The following is an 8,060-nucleotide window of genomic DNA, read 5'->3' as shown; positions in this document are numbered from 1 at the left end:
TTATATTTTTCATCATTTGTTAGTCAGTAAGTCATTTAATCACCTGCAATCAGTGCATCAACTTGCGCTCTCGAATTCACTATAGTTAATTTAAGGGATCATCAGTTTTTTATCATGAAATACTGTTTCGCGCATTTAAAAACCAAACTGTATATTAAATCATAGCTTCCCAGCAGTGGTGATCATATATCGATACACACATATCATAATCACATTGGCAAACATTGGTTCTAGTCAGATAACTGAAATTAAGCAACGTTTAGATAGTCTAGTACCAGATGGATGATCATTTGGTAATTCTAGGCGCTCTATCTCGGCTTATCTCAGGATTTTTTTCCAGTCGTCCTGAACCTCCATTTGTCACTGGTATTTAAAAACGCCGACTCAAGAGAGGTGTGGTTGGAGATTGCGCAACTGTTTCGACACAAATTCCACGCGCAGACACCTATACAGTGGGTATCCATAGTCTGATAAATCCAATTACTTTAAATTAAAACAGTAAACAATATAAAAAGGAAGCATACTCATTCGTAACTTCGCCTAAAATTTATTTAAATGAAAAGAAAAGGAAAATAAGGAAGACAAAACATATAAGACATTACTTTTTTTGAGAAAGGGAATGCGTGGTGAATGCAATTATGTATTGATGCATATTTGCATCGTGAAATGGTGTTTTGCATTCGGACTTTCTCTTCCTTTCATTCTTTCTTTCGTTCTCTCTTTCTCTCTCTCTCTCTCTCTCTCTCTCTCTATATATATATATATATATATATATATATATATATATAGAGAGAGAGAGAGAGAGAGAGAAATAAAAAGGAACAAAACATATGTGTTCATCAACGTTTCGTCTTTATTTCGAGACTTCCTCTGGAAATTTATAAATAAAGACGAAACGTTGATGAACACATAATACGGTTTGTTCCTTTTTATTTCTATTTTGTCGGAATACTATTTCCATTATTTTCATCATATATATATATATACCAAAAAATGACAAAAGTCTATATTCTAAATTTCAAAATGTTAACAATCTTAACATTTATTGCCTTGAGTAGGTTTGACATGCACACATTTATCAAGTGCTGTCAAGAATTGTGCATGTCGAAAATACTGTACACCTTAAAATTTGGAAAATAGGCTTTTGTCATTGATTTGTTATATGGTTTGTAATTACATTAAGTTTCAGAATTTGAAATATTTGTATAAGCAAAATGTGAAATATAATTGAGGAAATTCCCATATATATATATATATATATATATATATATATATATATATATATATATATACATATATATATGTGTGTGTGTGTGTGTGTATATATACATACACACATTGGCCGGGAGTAAAATATGATTCAATATATTTTAAGTTATGCAGATTTTATATTTATTAATATAAAGCCAATAATCTATTATTATTCAGATTCCCTATTTATAAATATAAGGCCAATTATCTATCATTCTGCAGAGTTCATATTTATTAATATAAAGTAAATAATCAATTATTATGAAGATTTCATATTTATTAATATAAAGCTAATAATCTATTATTATGCTAATTTGATATTTATTAATATAAAGCCAATAATCTATTATTATGCAGATTTCATATTTTTTAATAAAAGCCAATTATCTATTATTATTAATATAATCTGTTATTATGCAGATTTCATATTTAATAATATAATCTATTATTATGCAGATTTCATATTTATTAATATAATCTATTATTATGCAGATTACATATTTATTAATATAATCTATTATTATGCAGATTTCATATCTATTAATATAATCTATTATTATGCAGATTTCATATTTAATAATATAAAGCTAATGATCTATTATTATGCTAATTTGATATTTATTAATATAAAGCCAATAATCTATTATTATGCAGATTTCATATTTTTTAATAAAAGCCAATTATCTATTATTATTAATATAATCTGTTATTATGCAGATTTCATATTTAATAATATAATCTATTATTATGCAGATTTCATATTTATAATATAATCTATTATTATGCAGAATTTATATTTATTAATATAATCTATTATTATGCAGATTTCATATTTTTTAATATAATCTATTATTATTATTATTAATATAATCTATTATTATGCAGATTTCATATTTATTAATATAAAGCCAATAATCTATTATTATGCTAATTTCATATTTATTAATATAAAGCAAAAAATCTATTATTATGCAGATTACATATTTATAAATATAAAGCCAATGATCTATTATTATGCAGATTTCATATTTTTTAATAAAAGCTAATTATCTATTATTATTATTATTATTATTATTATTATTATTATTATTATTATTATTATTATTATTATTATTATTATTATATTATATAGCCTGCAAAAATACGTAGTTAAAAAAGGACGTGTGCGTCATCAGCTAAAATCGAAACCAACACATTTAACTCTCCAGCTTATTCGACTCTATATAAGCTAATTCCTCATGGTAATCAAAACTTTATGAATTTACTTTCTTAAACTTATAAATGTATATGTGCGCATGCGTAAAGAATACGCACTAGTTCAACATTTTTTGCCAGACTGACATTTTTCAATTTAAACGACGTAGAAGGTTTTTTTCCGCTATGTTTCTACAGATCCGGAATGCCTAATACTTTTTAGTCTGTGGACCATAAATGAACGAATGGTTTGGTAGAGACCGTTCCATACACTTGAGCACAGAGATGGTCTCTTATATAATACATTTATATATATATATATATATATATATATATATATATATATATATATATATGTATATATATATTTAATATTCGAGTAGTATGACTTGCATATGAGTAATAGGGCGTTTCTTCACTATAGCACACAGATAAAACAAATTTTTACCCCTGCCGTACAGAAAATGTTAAATAGCAAAAAATTACATAAAGGTATCGAGATTTTTCATTTTTACATTAAAAAAAGATACGTGTACAGTACCCTACACGAGAAATAAGGTATTTGTACAGTATAGTACCGATATAAAAAACAAAGGAAATCTTACCCGTGGCGTACATAAAAATAATCCAAACCGAAAAGTATATATGTGCATTATATATATATATATATATATATATATATATATATAATATGTATAGTACATATATATATGCATATTATATATATATATATCTATATATCTATATATATATTATATATTTACATGTCTATATATATTTTATATACATACTTATATATATATATCTATATACATGTGTACCTGTACTTATATATATATTTAAATATATATTTATATATATACATATATATGTATATTTATATATATGTATATATTTATATATATATTTATATATATTTATATATATATTTGTATATATATGCATATATAGATATAATTTTATATATTTATATATATATTTTTTTTTATTATATATATATTTATATATAGATATAATTATATATAGATATAATTATATATAGAAATAATTATACATAGATATAATTATATATAGATATTATTATATATAGATATAATTATATATAGATATATTTATATATAGATATGATTATTATTTATATATATATATATATATTATTTTTATTATATATATATTTATATATAGATATAATTTTATATATTTATATATATTGTTTTATTTTATATATATATATTATATACACATATATATTTATATATATATTATGCATATACATATTCATATATATACTTATATATATATATTTATATATATATGTATTTATATATACATTTATACATATATACTTATATATATTTATATATATGTGTGTATATAATTATATATATATATTTATATAGTTATATATATATTTATATATATATTTATATATATACATATATATATATATTTATATATATATTTACATATATTTATATATATATTTATATATATGTATATATATTTATATATAGAAAATAAATATATTTATACATATGTTATTTATATATATTATATATATATATCCATATATATTTATGTATATACATTTGTATATATATTTATATATATATATATATTTATATATATTTATATATATATTTATGCATATTTATATATATATATTTATATATATATATTTATATATATATTTATATACTTTTATATATATATATATATATATATATATATATATATATATATATATATATATATACTAGCAAGGACGTACGTTCTTACTCGGGGCCGTATAAAACTATGAGAACAATTTTGAACATGCCTGTTATTCTTAGGGTGGAGGAATTTTTCATGTCTGTGTATCATTTGCCATTTTTAGCAAAAGGATATTTTAGGTACCCTTGGAGGGTATTACACAACATATGTATGGAATGATTGTACCATCATCATCAATACATAGCACGTGTGTGGAAAATATTCCTCACCTAGAGCAGGTTATGTACAACATGTATTTAAAATTATTTATATAAGTTTATATTATGGTAAATTTTTGGTATGTAACAGTAAAAGTGTGTTTGATTTTACATCAGAATGCTAGATTGGAAAAGTACCGGATTTTTTATATTAATGTTATACTACTCGAATATTTGACATGATTTTCGATTTTGAGAACGTCACAGATTTTGATATACGTCACAGATAAGAATTTCTTTGTTTTTCATACGGGTACTTCACTGTATAAGTACCTTATTTCATCGGTAGAATACTGTACAAGTCCCATTTTTTTCTAATTTAAAAATGAAAGAACTCGATACTTTCATGTCATTTTCTGTTTTGCTAAATTTTCTGTGCGTCTTGAATAAGAATTTGTTATTTCATCAATTGCTATCGTGAAGAAGCACTTTATTTCTCATTTAAAAGTCATGCTATTCGATTATATAACGTGATTTTCGGTTTTAATGACTTTTATGTACGTCACAGATAGGACTTGACTTGTTTTTCGTATGAGTGCTATACTACATAAGTACCTTATTTCCTGGGAAGGATAATGTACGAGTACCTTATTTTTAATATATAGATGAAACTACTCGATGATTTTACATAACTTTTTGTTGTGCGAACTTTTCCGTATGTCAGAGGTGAGACTTTGTTTTTATAATAGAGTGCTATATTAAAGAAGCACCTTATTTCGTATATAAATGTTATACTACTCGAATATATTATATAATTTTCGGTTCAGATTACTTTTATGTACGCCAAGGGTAAGGTTTCTTTTGTTTGTCATATCGGTACTATACTGTACAAGTAGCTTATTTCTAGGGTAGGACACTGTCCAAGTACATCTTTTCTAATGTAAAAATGAAAAAAAAAACTCGATACGTTTATGTAATTTTCTGTTGTGTTAAATTTTCTGTATGCATGGATAATAATTTGTTTTGTTATCTGGGTGCTACAGTGACGAAGCGCCTTATTTCTCATATGTAAGTCATACTACTCGAATATTAAACGTGAGTTTCGGTTTTAATAACTTTCATGTCTGTCACAGGTAAAGTTTCTTTGTTTTTTCATGAGTACTATACTACACAAGTACCTTATTACTTTGATAGAATTTCTTGTCAATGCAAATACATTAAAACTTATCATTGTATGTGATTTTTGGAATATGATTATAGAAATATACAAACATATATAATAAATTAAACTTATAATGACCAGTTAATTAATATAGGAGTGACTCCAATACATACAGATATGTAAGTATATACGTATACTAATCATTCATAATGATCGGTTTATTAGTTTAGGAGTAAATCCAATGCATAGAAATATATAAACATATACATATAATTAAAATTCATAATGATCGGTTAATTAGTCTAGGAGTGGATCCAATAATACAAATATATAATCATAGCACTTAAAAATCCAGAATATCGGAATGTAAAAAAAAGGAACAAGTGGATATCGAAACCGCAACATATATATGTCCAAAGGGACAACAGCGTCAATATCGTTGTGAAATATCTTAATACATATATTTCTATTTTACTCGATGTACGCATGCGCACAATGACGCCATTGTGTTACGCTCGTCAATGTGTTATTGTTTTCAAGTTTGAACCCGTTTTTGAAGCCCTTAGCAATTATTTTTATAGATTAAATGCCCCTAATAAAACTCTGCACCAAAAATGCAATCTTTTGAGCTATAGAACGCCGTCCAACGATCATCAGTCTAGGAGGAGACACAATTAGAAAAAACGGAGACAGACACACATACACAGACATAGTGAGATCTATATATTAGAAATATATATATATATATATATATATATATATATATATATATATATATTAGAAATATATATATATATATATATATATAAATGAAACATCTGGTTTGTTCAAAATCACTAAACTAGAAATTTACAAGCTCGTTTTCCGTAATATTTTACAACAGTAGTTGTATCTAATCTAACTGTGTTTTTAAATATTAAAAAGTAAAAAATATTACAATATTAAAAAAACAACTTTTAATCGATATCGTTTCTTTTCGGTCGACACTTTTGAAATGACGAAAAATAACGATTCTGACTACACGTGCGTATAAAACAAACTTTTTTTTAACAATCGTTAGTAAAACAGAAATTGTTAAATTAAAAAAATAAAGCATAACTTAAAATAAAATTATTTGGTACTTTTGCATGTAATGGACCAGACGTAATTCAGCGTTCGACTCGGATTTTTTTCGGAATATGACGTCCGCAGCTCGGGTTAGCCAAACACAATACGCTGGAGCAAGTCGTAAAAATTATTTATTGCGAAAATTGCTTAAAAGTTATTTGCCAAAATAAAATGACATTTCTACCAACATTCAATAAGAAATATAATTGAACGGTAGGTTTTTTTGTGTTGCACTACTGAGTCTATTAAGACGTGTTTGTAATATTTTTACATAGAAAAAATTAGGTTTTTAAATACCAATGTTAGTGCGAAATAAACTCAACTTAATAGATGTAGATAGATAATCAAATCTTGCATATCAATACAGTCAGGGAAGCAGTTAGCAGAAAAGAGATCCTAAACTTTAGCTATTCAATGGAAGAAACTATTAAAGTAGAAAGCTTTTGGCCATTTAGGAACCTCTGCAGTTAAGTGATGTGATTTTGTTGCTAAGCGGGTTTGTCGAGGATATGTACGTCGAGGGAGTACAAGTGCAGCGATTTCCTCAGAGCATATTTAATTAAAATACTTGTAAAACAGGGATGCGGCGATGAGACTGGGGTTAGAGCTTAGTTGACAAAATGGGACCTATTAGAGTGACTGTCCTTATTTGGACCCTATCCAAGTGTGGCAGCCAGGTGTGGCAACAAAACTCCATGCATGGGTGGATGGTGGCTTTGTAGAGGCACAGTATACTCTCATGTGGGAGTAGTCTTCTAGCACGATAGAGGGAGCCTAGCTTCCTTGCAGTAGCCTCCACAATGTTCTTAATGCATTTGTTCCAGGTTATATTGCCAGCGAATGTTCAGCCGATGAGCTTGAAAGAGTAATTCTCTGGTATGATGTTATTTGTCGGTGGTTGGAGAGGCTTCTTGTAATTGTCAAAGAAGAGCAGCTTAATCTTACTAACATTAAATGTTATCATTTATCCATTTACGGACCTATTTATCCTATTACGGCCCTATTCCACTACGGGATGAAGGTCATTTTCTTGGGATTTTGTCATTGTTTTAGATTTGTGTACATCCATTCTTTTCTCGTGCATCTTATAGAGCGGTATATCATCAGCAAATATATCCATTTCGGACACAATATTATCAAGGAGGGTATAATGAATACCCTGAGGTACTCTCGCATTAATGTTATACTGTTTGGATGTACATCTATTAATGACAACCTCATTATATGCAACAGTTATGCAGTACGATTAAATTTCCATGAGCCCTTCGGCCTACTACAAGTTTATAACAAACAGTTCCATGAAATCTTATATCTTTATATATGATACTTAATTTCGTCCGAAAAATAGTGAGCTGAATAGTAAGTTTAAACTTCAAAATGTATATGGCTGCCAACATAACTAAGAAAACATCTTTTCGTGTTTAGAAGATTAAAAT

This window comes from Euprymna scolopes, chromosome 2, assembly GCF_053919585.1.
Source record: "Euprymna scolopes isolate OS-2025 chromosome 2, ASM5391958v1, whole genome shotgun sequence".
Lineage (NCBI taxonomy): Eukaryota > Metazoa > Mollusca > Cephalopoda > Sepiida > Sepiolidae > Euprymna > Euprymna scolopes.
The sequence above is the reverse complement of the archived record's forward strand: the minus strand, read 5'-3'. Positions refer to the sequence as shown.